Source organism: Balaenoptera acutorostrata, chromosome 16 (assembly GCF_949987535.1).
Source record: "Balaenoptera acutorostrata chromosome 16, mBalAcu1.1, whole genome shotgun sequence".
In the NCBI taxonomy this organism is placed as follows: domain Eukaryota; kingdom Metazoa; phylum Chordata; class Mammalia; order Artiodactyla; family Balaenopteridae; genus Balaenoptera; species Balaenoptera acutorostrata.
The window spans coordinates 70,706,637-70,725,994 of NC_080079.1; the positions used below are offsets into that span (position 1 = coordinate 70,706,637).

The window sequence follows — 19,358 nt, forward strand, 5'->3', positions numbered from 1 at the left end:
CCCGCCCCCTGCCATGGTGAAACGGTGGAGGGTGGGCTTTTTCTGGAGGGAGCTGTGGAGAGACACACGGGCAGACAGGTGGCTGCGGCGCGGTTGGGCGCTGGTGGGGTCGGCCAGGGGCAGGTACAGGGCCTCACGGGGCTCACAATTTTCACCCGGGCCTGCGGCGGAGTCTGAGTCCAGGCCGGACACCCCAGGAGAGGGTGGGGTGTGGCTGCCTTCCAGGGCCTCCTTCTGGCGGCATGTCCAGCCAGACGGGCGGGCTGGGCCCCCTCCAGCGCACGCTGTGTTGGGAGAGGCTTGAGTAGATGAGGCCTGCAGCCGTGCCCGGTGGGAGCAGAGGAAGCCTCGAGCACCGGCGACTACAAGAAAAGGCAGATCGGGAGGCAAAAAATACTACAGCATCTAGTATTCCCAGGTGGTCTCCCATCCAGGTAGTAAACAGAGCCGACCCTGCTTAGATTCCGAGATCAGACGAGTTGAGGTGCGCTTAGGGTGGTATGGCTGTAGAAGGCAGCGGGGGCCACGGGGTGCCTCTTGAGGCTCAGCTTAGCTGGTGCTGGCGAATTACCGCCAGTCCGGCGACCAGCCCTCTGCAGCAAGGCCCTGCGGCCCACCCAGGCTGGCGACAGCACGCCTCAGGGACCGGGGTTGGTGGAGTCTTGGACGACCTCGCAGCTCAGTTCTGGCGGGAACATCCAGGCACATAGGCGCTTGGCGAACCGCCCCAGATCCCGCTCGATGCTCACAAAGACGTGGCTCCGAAGGCTTAAGGGTCCGTGGTCCACGGTCCCTTGGGCATTCCCAACCCTGTCCACCCACACAGTAGTAGGTGCAGTCCAGCCGCGGCTGGGCCGGAACTCCTGCCTGAGGGAAGGTAGCCCAAAGCCACTGGGAGCCACCATTGATGTGGCACGGCCCATTGGACCCAGCAAGGCCACCCTTGCCCCCACGCCACCCACTGAGCACTGTTCCCAGCGCATGGTGGCCGGCCGGCCCGGAAAACCGGACCCGGCCACGACCTCGCTCCCGCACCCAGCCATGGCGAAACAGCGGAGGGTGGGCATTTTCCGGAGGGAGCTGTGGAGAGACACACAGGCAGACAGGTGGCTGCGGCGCGGATGGGCGCTGGCGGAGGTGGTCAGGTGCAGGACGAGGGCTTCGCGTGCCTCACGGCTGTCACCCGGGCCTGCGGTGGAGTCTGGGTCTGGCCCAGCCACCCCGAGAGCGGCTGGCGTGTGGCTGCCTAACAGGGCCGACTTCTGGCCGCATGTCCAGCCAGTGCGGCTGGGGGCGCCCATTCCGGCGCACGCTGTGTTGGGAGGGGCCTGAGGAGGTGAGGCCTGCGGCGGTGCCCGGCAGGGGAGGAGCCGGCCTCGGCCACGGGCGACTAAAGGAGAAGGTGGTGTGGGAGGGAAAAAAGCCTACAGCACCCGGTATACCCATGTAGTCTCCCATCCAAGTATTAACCAGGCCTGATCCTGCTTAGCTTGTGAGATCAGATGAGATGGGATGCGATCAGGGTTGTATGGCCATAGAAGGCAGTGGGGGCCACGTGGTGCCTCATGAGGCTCAGCTTCGTTGGTGCTGGTGACTTATCGCCAGGCCGGTGGCCAGCCCTCTCCTGCACGGCCCTGCTGCCTGCCCAGGCAGGCGACAGGAGGCCTCGGGGACACGGAGGTGGCAGAGTCTTGGGCGACCTTGCAGCCCAGTTCTTGCGGGAACCTCCAGACCCGTAGGCGCTTGAGGCTCCGCCCCAGATTCCACTCGATGCTCACAAGGACGTGGCCTCTGAGGCTGGAGGGCCAGTGGCCTGCTGTCCTTTTGGCATTCCCCACTGTGTCCACCCACGCAGTGCTAGGCGCAGCCCGGCCAAGGCCGGGCCGGCCCTCCTGCCTGACGGCAGTGGGCCCAAAGCCAGTGGGAGCCACCATTGGGCCGCCACGGCCCCTTAGCCCCAGCAAAGCCACCCTTGCACCCACTCCAAAATCCACGCACCATTCCGGGTACTGGAGGTCAGCTGACCTGGAGAACTGGTCACGGCCCACGACCCCACTCCCGCCCCCTGCCATGCTGATACGGTGGAGGCTGGGCTTTTTCTGGAGGGAGCTGTGGAGAGACACACGGGCAGACAGGTGTCTGCGGCGCGGATGGGCGCTGCTGGGGTCGGCCAGGGGCAGGACCAGGGCCTAGCGGGCCTCACGATCTACACCCGGGCCTACAGCGGTCTCTGGGTCTGGGCCGGCCACCCCGGGAGAGGGTGGGGTGTGGCTGCCTTCCAGGGCCTCCTTCTGGCGGCATGTCCAGCCAGACGGGCGGGCTGGGCCCCCTCCAGCGCACGATGTGTTGGGAGAGGCTTGAGTAGATGAGGTCTGCAGTTGTGCCCGGCAGGAGCAGAGGAAGCCTCGAGCACCGGCGACTACAAGAAAAGGCAGATCGGGAGGCAAAAAATACTACAGCATCTAGTATTCCCAGGTGGTCTCCCATCCAGGTAGTAAACAGAGCCGACTCTGCTTAGCTTCCAAGACCAGACGAGATGAGTTGCGTTTAGGGTGGTAAGGCCGTAGAAGGCAGCAGGCCACGGGGTGCCTCTTGAGGCTCAGCTTCGCTGGTGCTGGGGCTTGCCGACAGCCCGGTAGCCAACCCTCTCCAGCACGGCACAGCCGCCGCCAAGGCAGGTGACAGGACTCCTCGGGGACCCGGGGTTGGCAGACTCGTGGGTGACCTCGCTGCTCAGGTCAGGCGGGACCCTCCAGGACCATAGGCGCTTGGCCCTCTGCCCCAGATCCCGCTTGACGCTCACAACGACGTGGCCCCGGGGTCTTAAGGACCCGTGGCCCGCGGTCCTTTGGGCATTGGCCACCTTGTCTGCCCACACAGTTCTAGGCGAAGCACGGCCGTGGCCGGGCCGGCGCTCCTGCCCGACGGCAGTTGGTCTGAAGCCACTGGGAGCCACCCTTGAGTCGGCACGACCCCTTAGACCCAACAAGGCCACCCTTTCCCCCACGACAACTGCCGAGCAAAGTTCCCTGCGCCTGGTGACCGGCCGGCCCAGAGAACCAGTCTGGCCCACGACCCCACTCCCGCCCCCTGCCATGGTGAAACGGTGGAGGCTGGGCTTTTTCTGGAGGGAGCTGTGGAGAGACACACGGGCAGACAGGTGGCTACGGCGCGCATGGGCGCTGGTCGGGTCGGCCAGGGGCAGGTCGAGGGGCTCGCGGGCCTCACAATCTACACCCGGGCCTGCGGCGGAGTCTGGGTGCGGGCCGGCCACCCCGGGAGAGGGTGGGGTGTGGCTGCCTTCCAGCGCCTCCTTCTGGCGGCATGTCCAGCCAGACGGGCGGGCTGGGCCCCCTCCAGCGCACGCTGTGTTGAGATAGGCTTGAGTAGATGAGGCCTGCAGGCATGACCGGTGGGAGCAGAGGAAGCCTCGAGCACCGGCGACTACAAGAAAAGGCAGATCGGGAGGCAAAAAATACTCCAGCCTCTAGTATTCCCTGGTGGTCTCCCATCCAGGTAGTAAACAGAGCCGACCCTGCTTAGCTTCCGAGATCAGACGAGATGAGGTGCGTTTAGGGTGGCATGGCCGTAGAAGGCAGCGGGGGCCACGGGGTGCCTCTTGAGGCTCAGCTTAGCTGGTGCTGGCGAATTACCGCCAGTCCGGCGACCAGCCCTCTGCAGCAAGGCACTGCGGCCCACCCAGGCTGGCGACAGCACGCCTCAGGGACCGGGGTTGGTGGAGTCCTGGACGACCTTGCAGCTCAGTTCTGGCGGGAACATCCAGGCACATAGGCGCTTGGAGAACTGCCCCAGATCCCGCTCGACGCTCACAAAGACGTGGCTCCGAAGGCTTAAGGGCCCGTGGTCCACGGTCCCTTGGGCATTCCCAACCCTGTCCACCCACACAGTAGTAGGTGCAGTCCAGCCGCGGCTGGGCCGGAACTCCTGCCTGAGGGAAGGTAGCCCAAAGCCACTGGGAGCCACCATTGATGTGGCACGGCCCATTGGACCCAGCAAGGCCACCCTTGCCCCCATGCCACCCACTGAGCACTGTTCCCAGCGCATGGTGGCCGGCCGGCCCGGAAAACCGGACCCGGCCCACGACCTCGCTCCCGCACCCAGCCATGGCGAAACAGCGGAGGGTGGGCTTTTTCCGGAGGGAGCTGTGGAGAGACACACAGGCAGACAGGTGGCTGCGGCGCGGATGGGCACTGGCGGTGGTGGTCAGGTGCAGGACGAGGGCTTCGCGTGCCTCACCGCTGTCACCCGGGCCTGCGGTGGAGTCTGGGTCTGGGCCAGCCACCCCGAGAGCGGCTGGGGTGTGGCTGCCTAACAGGGCCGACTTCTGGCCGCATGTCCAGCCAGTGCGGCTGGGGGCGCCCATTCCGGCGCACGCTGTGTTGGGAGGGGCCTGAGGAGGTGAGGCCTGCGGCGGTGCCCAGCAGGGGAGGAGCCGGCCTCGGCCACGGGCGACTAAAGGAGAAGGTGGTGTGGGAGGGAAAAAAGCCTACAGCACCCGGTATTCCCATGTAGTCTCCCATCCAAGTATTAACCAGGCCTGATCCTGCTTAGCTTGTGAGATCAGATGAGATGGGATGCGCTCAGGGTTGTATGGCCATAGAAGGCAGCGGGGGCCACGTGGTGCCTCATGAGGCTCAGCTTCGTTGGTGCTGGTGACTTATCGCCAGGCCGGTGGCCAGCCCTCTCCTGCACGGCCCTGCTGCCTGCCCAGGCAGGCGACAGGAGGCCTCGGGGACACGGAGGTGGCAGAGTCTTGGGCGACCTTGCAGCCCAGTTCTTGCGGGAACCTCCAGACCCTTAGGCGCTTGAGGCTCCGCCCCAGATCCCACTCGATGCTCACAAGGACGTGGCCTCTGAGGCTAGAGGGCCTGTGGCCTGCTGTCCTTTTGGCATTCCCCACTGTGTCCACCCACGCAGTGCTAGGCGCAGCCCGGCCAAGCCGGGCCAGCCCTCCTGCCTGACGGCAGTGGGCCCAAAGCCAGTGGGAGCCACCATTGGGCCGCCACGGCCCCTTAGCCCCAGCAAAGCCACCCTTGCACCCACGCCAAAATCCACGCACCGTTCCGGATACTGGAGGTCAGCTGACCTGGAGAACTGGTCACGGCCCACGACCCCACTCCCGCCCCCTGCCATGGTGAAACGGTGGAGGCTGGGCTTTTTCTGGAGGGAGCTGTGGAGAGACACACGGGCAGACAGGTGGCTGCGGCGCGGATGGGCGCTGCTGGGGTCGGCCAGGGGCAGGACCAGAGCCTCGCGGGCCTCACGATCTTCACCCGGGCCTACAGCTGACTCTGGGTCTGGGCCGGCCACCACGGGAGAGGGTGGGGTGTGGCTGCCTTCCAGGGCCTCCTTATGGCGGCATGTCCAGCCAGACGGGCGGGCTGGGCCCCCTCCAGCGCACGATGTGTTGGGAGAGGCTTGAGTAGATGAGGCCTGAAGTTGTGCCCGGCAGGAGCAGAGGAAGCCTCGAGCACCGGCGAGTACAAGAAAAGGCAGATCGGGAGGCAAAAAATACTACAGCATCTAGTATTCCCAGGTGGTCTCCCATCCAGGTAGTAAACAGAGCCGACCCTGCGTAGCTTCCAAGACCAGACGAGATGAGTTGCGTTTAGGGTGGTAAGGCCGTAGAAGGCAGGAGGGGCCACGGGGTGCCTCTTGAGGCTCAGCTTCGCTGGTGCTGGGGCTTGCCGACAGCCCGGTAGCCAACCCTCTCCAGCACGGCACAGCCGCCGCCAAGGCAGGTGACAGGAGTCCTCGGGGACCCGGGGTTGGAAGATTCGTGGGTGACCTCGCAGCTCAGGTCAGGCGGGACCCTCCAGGCCCATAGGCGCTTGGCGCTCCGCCCCAGATCCCGCTTGACGCTCACAACGACGTGGCCCCGGGGTCTTAAGGGCCCGTGGCCCGCGGTCCCTTGGGCATTGGCCACCCTGTCTGCCCACACAGTTCTAGGCGAAGCACGGCCGCGGACGGGCCGGCCCTCCTGCCCAACGGCAGTTGGTCTGAAGCCACTGGGAGCCACCATTGAGTCGGCACGACCCCTTAGACCCAACACGGCCACCCTTTCCCCCACGCCAACTGCCGAGCAAAGTTCCCTGCGCCTGGTGACCGGCCGGCCCGGAGAACCGGTCTGGCCCACGACCCCACTCCCGCCCCCTGCCATGGTGAAACGGTGGAGGGTGGGCTTTTTCTGGAGGGAGCTGTGGAGAGACACACGGGCAGACAGGTGGCTGCGGCGCGGTTGGGCGCTGGTGGGGTCGGCCAGGGGCAGGTCCAGGGCCTCGCGGGCCTCACAATTTTCACCCGGGCCTGCGGCGGAGTCTGAGTCCAGGACGGCCACCCCAGGAGAGGGTGGGGTGTGGCTGCCTTCCAGGGCCTCCTTCTGGCGGCATGTCCAGCCAGACGGGCGGGCTGGGCCCCCTCCAGCGCACGCTGTGTTGGGAGAGGCTTGAGTAGATGAGGCCTGCAGCCATGCCCGGTGGGAGCAGAAGAAGCCTCGAGCACCGGCGACTACAAGAAAAGGCAGATCGGGAGGCAAAAAATACTACAGCATCTAGTATTCCCAGGTGGTCTCCCATCCAGGTAGTAAACATACCCGACCCTGCTAAGCTTCCAAGAGCAGAAGAGATGAGTTGTGTTTAGGGTGGTATGGCTGTAGAAGGCAGCAGGGGCCATGGGGTGCCTCTTGAGGCTCAGCTTAGCTGGTGCTGGAGAATTACCACCAATCCGGTGACCAGCCCTCTGCACACGGCCCTGCGGCCCACCCAGGCAGGCGACAGCAGGCCTCGGGGTCCGGGGGTGGTGGAGTCTTGGACGACCTCGCAGCTCAGTTCTGGCGGGAACATCCAGGCACATAGGCGCTTGGCGAACCGCCCCAGATCCCGCTCGATGCTCACAAAGACGTGGCTCTGAAGGCTTAAGGGCCCGTGGTCCACGGTCCCTTGGGCATTTCCAACCCTGTCCACCCACGCAGTAGTAGGTGCAGTCCAGCCGCGGCTGGGCCGGCCCTCCTGCCTGACGACAGGTAGCCCAAAGCCACTGGGAGCCACCATTGATGCGGCACAGCCCATTGGAACCAGCAAGACCACCCTTGCCCCCACGCCACCCACTGAGCACTGTTCCCAGCGCATGGTGGCTAGCCGGCCCGGAGAACCGGACCCGGCCCACGACTATGCTCTCGCACCCGGCCATGGCGAAGCAGCGGAGGGTGGGCTTTTTCCGGAGAGAGCTGTGGAGAGACACCCAGGCAGATAGGTGGCTGCTGGTGCTGGCGAATTACCGCCAGTCCGGCGACCAGCCCTCTGCAGCAAGGCACTGCGGCCCACCCAGGCTGGCGACAGCACGCCTCAGGGACCGGGGTTGGTGGAGTCCTGGACGACCTTGCAGCTCAGTTCTGGCGGGAACATCCAGGCACATAGGCGCTTGGAGAACTGCCCCAGATCCCGCTCGACGCTCACAAAGACGTGGCTCCGAAGGCTTAAGGGCCCGTGGTCCACGGTCCCTTGGGCATTCCCAACCCTGTCCACCCACACAGTAGTAGGTGCAGTCCAGCCGCGGCTGGGCCGGAACTCCTGCCTGAGGGAAGGTAGCCCAAAGCCACTGGGAGCCACCATTGATGTGGCACGGCCCATTGGACCCAGCAAGGCCACCCTTGCCCCCATGCCACCCACTGAGCACTGTTCCCAGCGCATGGTGGCCGGCCGGCCCGGAAAACCGGACCCGGCCCACGACCTCGCTCCCGCACCCAGCCATGGCGAAACAGCGGAGGGTGGGCTTTTTCCGGAGGGAGCTGTGGAGAGACACACAGGCAGACAGGTGGCTGCGGCGCGGATGGGCACTGGCGGTGGTGGTCAGGTGCAGGACGAGGGCTTCGCGTGCCTCACCGCTGTCACCCGGGCCTGCGGTGGAGTCTGGGTCTGGGCCAGCCACCCCGAGAGCGGCTGGGGTGTGGCTGCCTAACAGGGCCGACTTCTGGCCGCATGTCCAGCCAGTGCGGCTGGGGGCGCCCATTCCGGCGCACGCTGTGTTGGGAGGGGCCTGAGGAGGTGAGGCCTGCGGCGGTGCCCGGCAGGGGAGGAGCCGGCCTCGGCCACGGGCGACTAAAGGAGAAGGTGGTGTGGGAGGGAAAAAAGCCTACAGCACCCGGTATTCCCATGTAGTCTCCCATCCAAGTATTAACCAGGCCTGATCCTGCTTAGCTTGTGAGATCAGATGAGATGGGATGCGCTCAGGGTTGTATGGCCATAGAAGGCAGCGGGGGCCACGTGGTGCCTCATGAGGCTCAGCTTCGTTGGTGCTGGTGACTTATCGCCAGGCCGGTGGCCAGCCCTCTCCTGCACGGCCCTGCTGCCTGCCCAGGCAGGCGACAGGAGGCCTCGGGGACACGGAGGTGGCAGAGTCTTGGGCGACCTTGCAGCCCAGTTCTTGCGGGAACCTCCAGACCCTTAGGCGCTTGAGGCTCCGCCCCAGGTCCCACTCGATGCTCACAAGGACGTGGCCTCTGAGGCTAGAGGGCCTGTGGCCTGCTGTCCTTTTGGCATTCCCCACTGTGTCCACCCACGCAGTGCTAGGCGCAGCTCGGCCAAGGCCGGGCCAGCCCTCCTGCCTGACGGCAGTGGGCCCAAAGCCAGTGGGAGCCACCATTGGGCCGCCACGGCCCCTTAGCCCCAGCAAAGCCACCCTTGCACCCACGCCAAAATCCACGCACCGTTCCGGGTACTGGAGGTCAGCTGACCTGGAGAACTGTTCACGGCCCACGACCCCACTCCCGCCCCCTGCCATGGTGAAACGGTGGAGGCTGGGCTTTTTCTGGAGGGAGCTGTGGAGAGACACACGGGCAGACAGGTGGCTGCGGCGCGGATGGGCGCTGCTGGGGTCGGCCAGGGGCAGGACCAGAGCCTCGCGGGCCTCACGATCTTCACCCGGGCCTACAGCTGACTCTGGGTCTGGGCCGGCCACCACGGGAGAGGGTGGGGTGTGGCTGCCTTCCAGGGCCTCCTTATGGCGGCATGTCCAGCCAGACGGGCGGGCTGGGCCCCCTCCAGCGCACGATGTGTTGGGAGAGGCTTGAGTAGATGAGGCCTGAAGTTGTGCCCGGCAGGAGCAGAGGAAGCCTCGAGCACCGGCGAGTACAAGAAAAGGCAGATCGGGAGGCAAAAAATACTACAGCATCTAGTATTCCCAGGTGGTCTCCCATCCAGGTAGTAAACAGAGCCGACCCTGCTTAGCTTCCAAGACCAGACGAGATGAGTTGCGTTTAGGGTGGTAAGGCCGTAGAAGGCAGCAGGGGCCACGGGGTGCCTCTTGAGGCTCAGCTTCGCTGGTGCTGGGGCTTGCCGACAGCCCGGTAGCCAACCCTCTCCAGCACGGCACAGCCGCCGCCAAGGCAGGTGACAGGAGTCCTCGGGGACCCGGGGTTGGAAGATTCGTGGGTGACCTCGCAGCTCAGGTCAGGCGGGACCCTCCAGGCCCATAGGCGCTTGGCGCTCCGCCCCAGATCCCGCTTGACGCTCACAACGACGTGGCCCCGGGGTCTTAAGGGCCCGTGGCCCGCGGTCCCTTGGGCATTGGCCACCCTGTCTGCCCACACAGTTCTAGGCGAAGCACGGCCGCGGACGGGCCGGCCCTCCTGCCCAACGGCAGTTGGTCTGAAGCCACTGGGAGCCACCATTGAGTCGGCACGACCCCTTAGACCCAACACGGCCACCCTTTCCCCCACGCCAACTGCCGAGCAAAGTTCCCTGCGCCTGGTGACCGGCCGGCCCGGAGAACCGGTCTGGCCCACGACCCCACTCCCGCCCCCTGCCATGGTGAAACGGTGGAGGGTGGGCTTTTTCTGGAGGGAGCTGTGGAGAGACACACGGGCAGACAGGTGGCTGCGGCGCAGTTGGGCGCTGGTGGGGTCGGCCAGGGGCAGGTCCAGGGCCTCGCGGGCCTCACAATTTTCACCCGGGCCTGCGGCGGAGTCTGAGTCCAGGACGGCCACCCCAGGAGAGGGTGGGGTGTGGCTGCCTTCCAGGGCCTCCTTCTGGCGGCATGTCCAGCCAGACGGGCGGGCTGGGCCCCCTCCAGCGCGCGCTGTGTTGGGAGAGGCTTGAGTAGATGAGGCCTGCAGCCATGCCCGGTGGGAGCAGAAGAAGCCTCGAGCACCGGCGACTACAAGAAAAGGCAGATCGGGAGGCAAAAAATACTACAGCATCTAGTATTCCCAGGTGGTCTCCCATCCAGGTAGTAAACATACCCGACCCTGCTAAGCTTCCAAGAGCAGAAGAGATGAGTTGTGTTTAGGGTGGTATGGCTGTAGAAGGCAGCAGGGGCCATGGGGTGCCTCTTGAGGCTCAGCTTAGCTGGTGCTGGAGAATTACCACCAATCCGGTGACCAGCCCTCTGCACACGGCCCTGCGGCCCACCCAGGCAGGCGACAGCAGGCCTCGGGGTCCGGGGGTGGTGGAGTCTTGGACGACCTCGCAGCTCAGTTCTGGCGGGAACATCCAGGCACATAGGCGCTTGGCGAACCGCCCCAGATCCCGCTCGATGCTCACAAAGACGTGGCTCTGAAGGCTTAAGGGCCCGTGGTCCACGGTCCCTTGGGCATTTCCAACCCTGTCCACCCACGCAGTAGTAGGTGCAGTCCAGCCGCGGCTGGGCCGGCCCTCCTGCCTGACGACAGGTAGCCCAAAGCCACTGGGAGCCACCATTGATGCGGCACAGCCCATTGGAACCAGCAAGACCACCCTTGCCCCCACGCCACCCACTGAGCACTGTTCCCAACGCATGGTGGCTAGCCGGCCCGGAGAACCGGACCCGGCCCACGACTATGCTCTCGCACCCGGCCATGGCGAAGCAGCGGAGGGTGGGCTTTTTCCGGAGAGAGCTGTGGAGAGACACCCAGGCAGATAGGTGGCTGCGGCATGGATGGGCGCTGGCGGAGGTGGCCAGGTGCAGGACGAGGGCTTCGCGTGCCTCACGGCTGTCACCCGGGCCTGCGGTGGAGTCTGGGTCTGGGCCAGCCACCCCGAGAGCGGCTGGCGTGTGGCTGCCTAACAGGGCCGACTTCTGGCCGCATGTCCAGCCAGTGCGGCTGGGGGCGCCCATTCCGGCGCACGCTGTGTTGGGAGGGGCCTGAGGAGGTGAGGCCTGCGGCGGTGCCCGGCAGGGGAGGAGCCGGCCTCGGCCACGGGCGACTAAAGGAGAAGGTGGTGTGGGAGGGAAAAAAGCCTACAGCACCCGGTATTCCCATGTAGTCTCCCATCCAAGTATTAACCAGGCCTGATCCTGCTTAGCTTGTGAGATCAGATGAGATGGGATGCGCTCAGGGTTGTATGGCCATAGAAGGCAGCGGGGGCCACGTGGTGCCTCATGAGGCTCAGCTTCGTTGGTGCTGGTGACTTATCGCCAGGCCGGTGGCCAGCCCTCTCCTGCACGGCCCTGCTGCCTGCCCAGGCAGGCGACAGGAGGCCTCGGGGACACGGAGGTGGCAGAGTCTTGGGCGACCTTGCAGCCCAGTTCTTGCGGGAACCTCCAGACCCGTAGGCGCTTGAGGCTCCGCCCCAGATCCCACTCGATGCTCACAAGGACGTGGCCTCTGAGGCTGGAGGGCCAGTGGCCTGCTGTCCTTTTGGCATTCCCCACTGTGTCCACCCACGCAGTGCTAGGCGCAGCCCGGCCAAGGCCGGGCCGGCCCTCCTGCCTGACGGCAGTGGGCCCAAAGCCAGTGGGAGCCACCATTGGGCCGCCACGGCCCCTTAGCCCCAGCAAAGCCACCCTTGCACCCACGCCAAAATCCACGCACCATTCCGGGTACTGGAGGTCAGCTGACCTGGAGAACTGGTCACGGCCCACGACCCCACTCCCGCCCCCTGCCATGCTGATACGGTGGAGGCTGGGCTTTTTCTGGAGGGAGCTGTGGAGAGACACACGGGCAGACAGGTGGCTGCGGCGCGGATGGGCGCTGCTGGGGTCGGCCAGGGGCAGGACCAGGGCCTCGCGGGCCTCACGATCTTCACCCGGGCCTACAGCGGACTCTGGGTCTGGGCCGGCCACCCCGGGAGAGGGTGGGGTGTGGCTGCCTTCCAGGGCCTCCTTCTGGCGGCATGTCCAGCCAGACGGGCGGGCTGGGCCCCCTCCAGCGCACGATGTGTTGGGAGAGGCTTGAGTAGATGAGGCCTGAAGTTGTGCCCGGCAGGAGCAGAGGAAGCCTCGAGCACCGGCGACTACAAGAAAAGGCAGATCGGGAGGCAAAAAATACTACAGCATCTAGTATTCCCAGGTGGTCTCCCATCCAGGTAGTAAACAGAGCCGACCCTGCTTAGCTTCCAAGACCAGACGAGATGAGTTGCGTTTAGGGTGGTAAGGCCGTAGAAGGCAGCAGGGGCCACGGGGTGCCTCTTGAGGCTCAGCTTCGCTGGTGCTGGGGCTTGCCGACAGCCCGGTAGCCAACCCTCTCCAGCACGGCACAGCCGCCGCCAAGGCAGGTGACAGGACTCCTCGGGGACCCGGGGTTGGCAGACTCGTGGGTGACCTCGCTGCTCAGGTCAGGCGGGACCCTCCAGGCCCATAGGCGCTTGGCCCTCCGCCCCAGATCCCGCTTGACGCTCACAACGACGTGGCCCCGGGGACTTAAGGGCCCGTGGCCCGCGGTCCCTTGGGCATTGGCCACCCTGTCTGCCCACACAGTTCTAGGCGAAGCACGGCCGTGGCCGGGTCAGCCCTCCTGCCCGACGGCAGTTGGTCTGAAGCCACTGGGAGCCACCCTTGAGTCGGCACGACCCCTTAGACCCAACAAGGCCACCCTTTCCCCCACGCCAACTGCCAAGCAAAGTTCCCTGCGCCTGGTGACCGGCCGGCCCAGAGAACCAGTCTGGCCCACGACCCCACTCCCGCCACCTGCCATGGTGAAACGGTGGAGGCTGGGCTTTTTCTGGAGGGAGTTGTGGAGACACACATGGGCAGACAGGTGGCTGAGGCGCGCATGGGCGCTGGTCGGGTCGGCCAGTGGCAGGTCGAGGGGCTCGCGGGCCTCACAATCTACACCGGGGCCTGCGGCGGAGTCTGGGTGCGGGCCGGCCACCCCGGGAGAGGGTGGGGTGTGGCTGCCTTCCAGCGCCTCCTTCTGGCGGCATGTCCAGCCAGACGGGCGGGCTGGGCCCCCTCCAGCGCACGCTGTGTTGGGATAGGCTTGAGTAGATGAGGCCTACAGGCATGCCCGGTGGGAGCAGAGGAAGCCTCGAGCACCGGCGACTACAAGAAAAGGCAGATCGGGAGGCAAAAAATACTACAGCATCTAGTATTCCCAGGTGGTCTCCCATCCAGGTAGTAAACAGAGCCGACCCTGCTTAGCTTCCAAGACCAGACGAGATGAGTTGCGTTTAGGGTGGTAAGGCCGTAGAAGGCAGCAGGGGCCACGGGGTGCCTCTTGAGGCTCAGCTTCGCTGGTGCTGGAGAATTACCACCAATCCGGTGACCAGCCCTCTGCACACGGCCCTGCGGCCCACCCAGGCAGGCGACAGCAGGCCTCGGGGTCCGGGGGTGGTGGAGTCTTGGACGACCTCGTAGCTCAGTTCTGGCGGGAACATCCAGGCACATAGGTGCTTGGCGAACCGCCCCAGAACCCGCTCGATGCTCACAAAGACGTGGCTCCGAAGGCTTAAGGGCCCGTGGTCCACGGTCCCTTGGGCATTCCCAACCCTGTCCACCCACGCAGTAGTAGGTGCAGTCCAGCCGCGGCTGGGCCGGCCCTCCTGCCTGAGGGCAGGTAGCCCAAAGCCACTGGGAGCCACCATTGATGCGGCACGGCCCATTGGAACCAGCAAGACCACCCTTGCCCCCACGCCACCCACTGAGCACTGTTCCCAGCGCATGGTGGCCGGCCGGCTCGGAAAACCGGACCCGGCCCACGACCTCGCTCCCGCACCTAGCCATGGCGAAACAGCGGAGGGTGGGCTTTTTCCGGAGGGAGCTGTGGAGAGACACACAGGCAGACAGGTGGCTGCGGCGCGGATGGGCGCTGGCGGAGGTGGTCAGGTGCAGGACGAGGGCTTCGCGTGCCTCACGGCTGTCACCCCGGCCTGCGGTGGAGTCTGGGTCCAGGCCAGCCACCCCAGGATCGGCTGGGGTGCGGCTGCCTAACAGGGCCTCCTTCTGGCCGCATGTCCAGCCAGTGCGGCTGGGGGCGCCCCTTCCGGCGCACACTGTGTCGGGAGGGGCCTGAGGAGGTGAGGCCTGCGGCGGTGCCCGGCAGGGGACGAGCCGGCCTCGGATACGGGCGACTAAAGGAGAAGGTGGTGCGGGAGGGAAAAAAGCCTACAGCACCCGGTATTCCCATGTAGTCTCCCATCCAAGTACTAACCAGGCCCGACCCTGCTTAGCTTCCAGGATCAGACGAGATGGGGCGCGTTCAGGGTGGTATGGCCGTAGAAGGCAGCGGGGGCCACGGGGTGACTCTTGAGGCTCAGCTTCGCTGGTGCTGGGGCTTGCCGACAGCCCGGTAGCCAACCCTCTCCAGCACTGCCCAGCCGCCCACCAAGGCAGGCGACAGGAGGCCTCGGGGACCCGGGGTTGGCAGACTCGTGGGTGACCTCGCAGCTCAGGTCAGGCGGGACCCTCCAGGACCATAGGCGCTTGGCACTCTGCCCCAGATCCTGCTTGACGCTCACAACGACGTGGCCCCAGGGGCTTAAGGGCCCGTGGCCCGCGGTCCCTTGGGCATTGGCCACCCTGTCTGCCCACACAGTTCTAGGCGAAGCCCGGCCGCGAACGGTCCGGCCCTCCTGCCCAACGGCAGTTGGTCTGAAGCCACTGGGAGCCACCATTGAGTCGGCACGACCCCTTAGACCCAACAAGGCCACCCTTTCCCCCACGCCAACTGCCGAGCAAAGTTCCCTGCGCCTGGTGACGGGCCGGCCCGGAGAACCGGTCTGGCCCACGACCCCACTCCTGCCCCCTGCCATGGTGAAACGGTGGAGGGTGGGCTTTTTCTGGAGGGAGCTGTGGAGAGACACACGGGCAGACAGGTGGCTGCGGCGCGGTTGGGCGCTGGTGGGGTCGGCCAGGGGCAGGTCCAGGGCCTCGCGGGCCTCACAATTTTCACCCGGGCCTGCGGCGGAGTCTGAGTCCAGGCCGGCCACCCCAGGAGAGGGTGGGGTGTGGCTGCCTTCCAGGGCCTCCTTCTGGCGGCATGTCCAGCCACACGGGCGGGCTGGGCCCCCTCCAGCGCACGATGTGTTGGGAGAGGCTTGAGTAGATGAGGCCTGAAGTTGTGCCCGGCAGGAGCAGAGGAAGCCTCGAGCACCGGCGACTACAAGAAAAGGCAGATCGGGAGGCAAAAAATACTACAGCATCTAGTATTCCCAGGTGGTCTCCCATCCAGGTAGTAAACAGAGCCGACCCTGCTTAGCTTCCAAGACCAGACGAGATGAGTTGCGTTTAGGGTGGTAAGGCCGTAGAAGGCAGCAGGGGCCACGGGGTGCCTCTTGAGGCTCAGCTTCGCTGGTGCTGGGGCTTGCCGACAGCCCGGTAGCCAACCCTCTCCAGCACGGCACAGCCGCCGACAAGGCAGGTGACAGGAGTCCTCGGGGTCCGGGGGTGGTGGAGTCTTGGACGACATCGCAGCTCAGTTCTGGCGGGAACATCCAGGCACATAGGCGCTTGGCGAACCGCCCCAGATCCCGCTCGATGCTCACAAAGACGTGGCTCCGAAGGCTTAAGGGCCCGTGGTCCACTGTCCCTTGGGCATTCCCAACCCTGTCCACCCACGCAGTAGTAGGTGCAGTCCAGCCGCGGCTGGGCCGGCCCTCCTGCCTGACGACAGGTAGCCCAAAGCCACTGGGAGCCACCATTGATGTGGCACGGCCCATTGGACCCAGCAAGGCCACCCTTGCCCCCACGCCACCCACTGAGCACTGTTCCCAGCGCATGATGGCCGGCCGGCCCAGAGAACCGGACCCGGCCCACGACCATGCTCTCGCACCCGGCCATGGCGAAGCAGCGGAGGGTGGGCTTTTTCCGGAGAGAGCTGTGGAGAGACACCCAGGCAGATAGGTGGCTGCGGCATGGATGGGCGCTGGCGGAGGTGGCCAGGTGCAGGACGAGGGCTTCGCGTGCCTCACGGCTGTCACCCGGGCTTGCGGTGGAGCATGGGTCCAGGCCGGCCACCCCGGGATCGGCTGGGGTGCGGCTGCCTAACAGGGCCTCCTTCTGGCCGCATGTCCAGCCAGTGCGGCTGGGGGCGCCCCTTCCGGCGCACACTGTGTCGGGAGGGGCCTGAGGAGGTGAGGCCTGCGGCGGTGCCCGGCAGGGGAGGAGCCGGCCTCGGATACGGGCGACTAAAGGAGAAGGTGGTGCGGGAGGGAAAAAAGCCTACAGCACCCGGTATTCCCATGTAGTCTCCCATCCAAGTACTAACCAGGCCCGACCCTGCCTAGCTTCCAGGATCAGACGAGATGGGGCGCGTTCAGGGTGGTATGGCCGTAGAAGGCAGCGGGGGCCACGGGGTGACTCTTGAGGCTCAGCTTCGTTGGTGCTGGGGCTTGCCGACAGCCCGGTAGCCAACCCTCTCCAGCACTGCCCAGCCGCCCACCAAGGCAGGCGACAGGAGGCCTCGGGGACCCGGGGTTGGCAGACTCGTGGGTGACCTCGCAGCTCAGGTCAGGCGGGACCCTCCAGGACCATAGGCGCTTGGCCCTCTGCCCCAGATCCCGCTTGACGCTCACAACGACGTGGCCCCGGGGTCTTAAGGGCCTGTGGCCGGCGGTCCCTTGGGCATTGGCCACCCTGTCTGCCCACACAGTTCTAGGCGAAGCACGGCCGTGGCCGGGCCGGCCCTCCTGCCCGACGGCAGTTGGTCTGAAGCCACTGGGAGCCACCTTTGAGTCGGCACGACCCCTTAGACCCAACAAGGCCACCCTTTCCCCCACGCCAACTGCCGAGCAAAGTTCCCTGCGCCTGGTGACCGGCCGGCCCTGAGAACCGGTCTGGCCCACGACCCCACTCCCGCCCCCTGCCATGGTGAAACGGTGGAGGGTGGGCTTTTTCTGGAGGGAGCTGTGGAGAGACACACGGGCAGACAGGTGGCTGCGGCGCGGTTGGGCGCTGGTGGGGTCGGCCAGGGGCAGGTACAGGGCCTCACGGGGCTCACAATTTTCACCCGGGCCTGCGGCGGAGTCTGAGTCCAGGCCGGACACCCCAGGAGAGGGTGGGGTGTGGCTGCCTTCCAGGGCCTCCTTCTGGCGGCATGTCCAGCCAGACGGGCGGGCTGGGCCCCCTCTAGCGCACACTGTGTTGGGAGAGGCTTGAGTAGATGAGGCCTGCAGCCGTGCCCGGTGGGAGCAGAGGAAGCCTCGAGCACCGGCGACTACAAGAAAAGGCAGATCGGGAGGCAAAAAATACTACAGCATCTAGTATTCCCAGGTGGTCTCCCATCCAGGTAGTAAACAGAGCCGACCCTGCTTAGCTTCCGAGATCAGACGAGTTGAGGTGCGCTTAGGGTGGTATGGCTGTAGAAGGCAGCGGGGGCCACGGGGTGCCTCTTGAGGCTCAGCTTAGCTGGTGCTGGCGAATTACCGCCAGTCCGGCGACCAGCCCTCTGCAGCAAGGCCCTGCGGCCCACCCAGGCTGGCGACAGCACGCCTCAGGGACCGGGGTTGGTGGAGTCTTGGACGACCTCGCAGCTCACTTCTGGCGGGAACATCCAGGCACATAGGTGCTTGGCGAACCGCCCCAGAACCCGCTCGATGCTCACAAAGACGTGGCTCCGAAGGCTTACGGGCCCGTGGTCCACGGTCCCTTGGGCATTCCCAACCCTGTCCACCCACGCAGTAGTAGGTGCAGTCCAGCCGCGGCTGGGCCGGCCCTCCTTCCTGAGGGCAGGTAGCCCAAAGCCACTGGGAGCCACCATTGATGTGGCACGGCCCATTGGACCCAGCAAGACCACCCTTGCCCCCACGCCACCCACTGAGCACTGTTCCCAGCGCATGGTGGCCGGCCGGCCCGGAGAACCGGATCCGGCCCACGACCATGCTCTCGCACCCGGCCATGGCGAAGCAGCGGAGGGTGGGCTTTTTCCGGAGAGAGCTGTGGAGAGACACCCAGGCAGATAGGTGGCTGCGGCATGGATGGGCGCTGGCGGAGGTGGCCAGGTGCAGGACGAGGGCTTCGCGTGCCTCACGGCTGTCACCCGGGCTTGCGGTGGAGCATGGGTCCAGGCCGGCCACCCCGGGATCGGCTGGGGTGCGGCTGCCTAACAGGGCCTCCTTCTGGCCGCATGTCCAGCCAGTGCGGCTGGGGGCGCCCCTTCCGGCGCACACTGTGTCGGGAGGGGCCTGAGGAGGTGAGGCCTGCGGCGGTGCCCGGCAGGGGAGGAGCCGGCCTCGGATACGGGCGACTAAAGGAGAAGGTGGTGCGGGAGGGAAAAAAGCCTACAGCACCCGGTATTCCCATGTAGTCTCCCATCCAAGTACTAACCAGGCCCGACCCTGCTTAGCTTCCAGGATCAGACGAGATGGGGCGCGTTTAGGGTGGTATGGCCGTAGAAGGCAGCGGGGGCCACGGGGTGACTCTTGAGGCTCAGTTTCGCTGGTGTTGGGGCTTGCCGACAGCCCGGTAGCCAACCCTCTCCAGCACTGCCCAGCCGCCCACCAAGGCAGGCGACAGGAGGCCTCGGGGACCCGGGGTTGGCAGACTCGTGGGTGACCTCGCAGCTCAGGTCAGGCGGGACCCTCCAGGACCATAGGCGCTTGGCCCTCTGCCCCAGATCCCGCTTGACGCTCACAACGACGTGGCCCCGGGGTCTTAAGGGCCCGTGGCCCGCTGTCCCTTGGGCATTGGCCACCCTGTCTGCCCACACAGTTCTAGGCGAAGCACGGCCGTGGCCGGGCCGGCCCTCCTGCCCGACGGCAGTTGGTCTGAAGCCACTGGGAGCCACCTTTGAGTCGGCACGACCCCTTAGACCCAACAAGGCCACCCTTTCCCCCACGCCAACTGCCGAGCAAAGTTCCCTGCGCCTGGTGACCGGCCGGCCCTGAGAACCGGTCTGGCCCACGACCCCACTCCCGCCCCCTGCCATGGTGAAACGGTGGAGGGTGGGCTTTTTCTGGAGGGAGCTGTGGAGAGACACACGGGCAGACAGGTGGCTGCGGCGCGGTTGGGCGCTGGTGGGGTCGGCCAGGGGCAGGTACAGGGCCTCACGGGGCTCACAGTTTTCACCCGGGCCTGAGGCGGAGTCTGAGTCCAGGCCGGACACCCCAGGAGAGGGTGGGGTGTGGCTGCCTTCCAGGGCCTCCTTCTGGCGGCATGTCCAGCCAGACGGGCGGGCTGGGCCCCCTCTAGCGCACACTGTGTTGGGA

At 66.0% G+C, this 19,358-nt stretch overlaps 13 pseudogenes; all 13 read right to left on the minus strand.

Moving 5' to 3' along the window:
- Window positions 1-393: 393 nt before the first annotated feature.
- LOC130705333 (5S ribosomal RNA) lies at window positions 394-512 on the minus strand (annotated as a pseudogene).
- Window positions 513-3,475: 2,963 nt separating this feature from the next.
- On the minus strand, window positions 3,476-3,594 carry LOC130705238 (5S ribosomal RNA; annotated as a pseudogene).
- A 910-nt stretch (window positions 3,595-4,504) lies between these two features.
- LOC130705399 (5S ribosomal RNA) lies at window positions 4,505-4,623 on the minus strand (annotated as a pseudogene).
- A 3,525-nt stretch (window positions 4,624-8,148) lies between these two features.
- Window positions 8,149-8,267, minus strand: LOC130705400 (5S ribosomal RNA; annotated as a pseudogene).
- Window positions 8,268-9,177: 910 nt separating this feature from the next.
- LOC130705281 (5S ribosomal RNA) lies at window positions 9,178-9,296 on the minus strand (annotated as a pseudogene).
- Window positions 9,297-11,232: 1,936 nt separating this feature from the next.
- On the minus strand, window positions 11,233-11,351 carry LOC130705401 (5S ribosomal RNA; annotated as a pseudogene).
- A 910-nt stretch (window positions 11,352-12,261) lies between these two features.
- On the minus strand, window positions 12,262-12,380 carry LOC130705282 (5S ribosomal RNA; annotated as a pseudogene).
- A 908-nt stretch (window positions 12,381-13,288) lies between these two features.
- LOC130705283 (5S ribosomal RNA) lies at window positions 13,289-13,407 on the minus strand (annotated as a pseudogene).
- A 909-nt stretch (window positions 13,408-14,316) lies between these two features.
- Window positions 14,317-14,435, minus strand: LOC130705166 (5S ribosomal RNA; annotated as a pseudogene).
- A 909-nt stretch (window positions 14,436-15,344) lies between these two features.
- LOC130705284 (5S ribosomal RNA) lies at window positions 15,345-15,463 on the minus strand (annotated as a pseudogene).
- A 908-nt stretch (window positions 15,464-16,371) lies between these two features.
- On the minus strand, window positions 16,372-16,490 carry LOC130705365 (5S ribosomal RNA; annotated as a pseudogene).
- A 909-nt stretch (window positions 16,491-17,399) lies between these two features.
- Window positions 17,400-17,518, minus strand: LOC130705149 (5S ribosomal RNA; annotated as a pseudogene).
- A 910-nt stretch (window positions 17,519-18,428) lies between these two features.
- LOC130705310 (5S ribosomal RNA) lies at window positions 18,429-18,547 on the minus strand (annotated as a pseudogene).
- Between the last annotated feature and the right edge of the window lie 811 nt (window positions 18,548-19,358).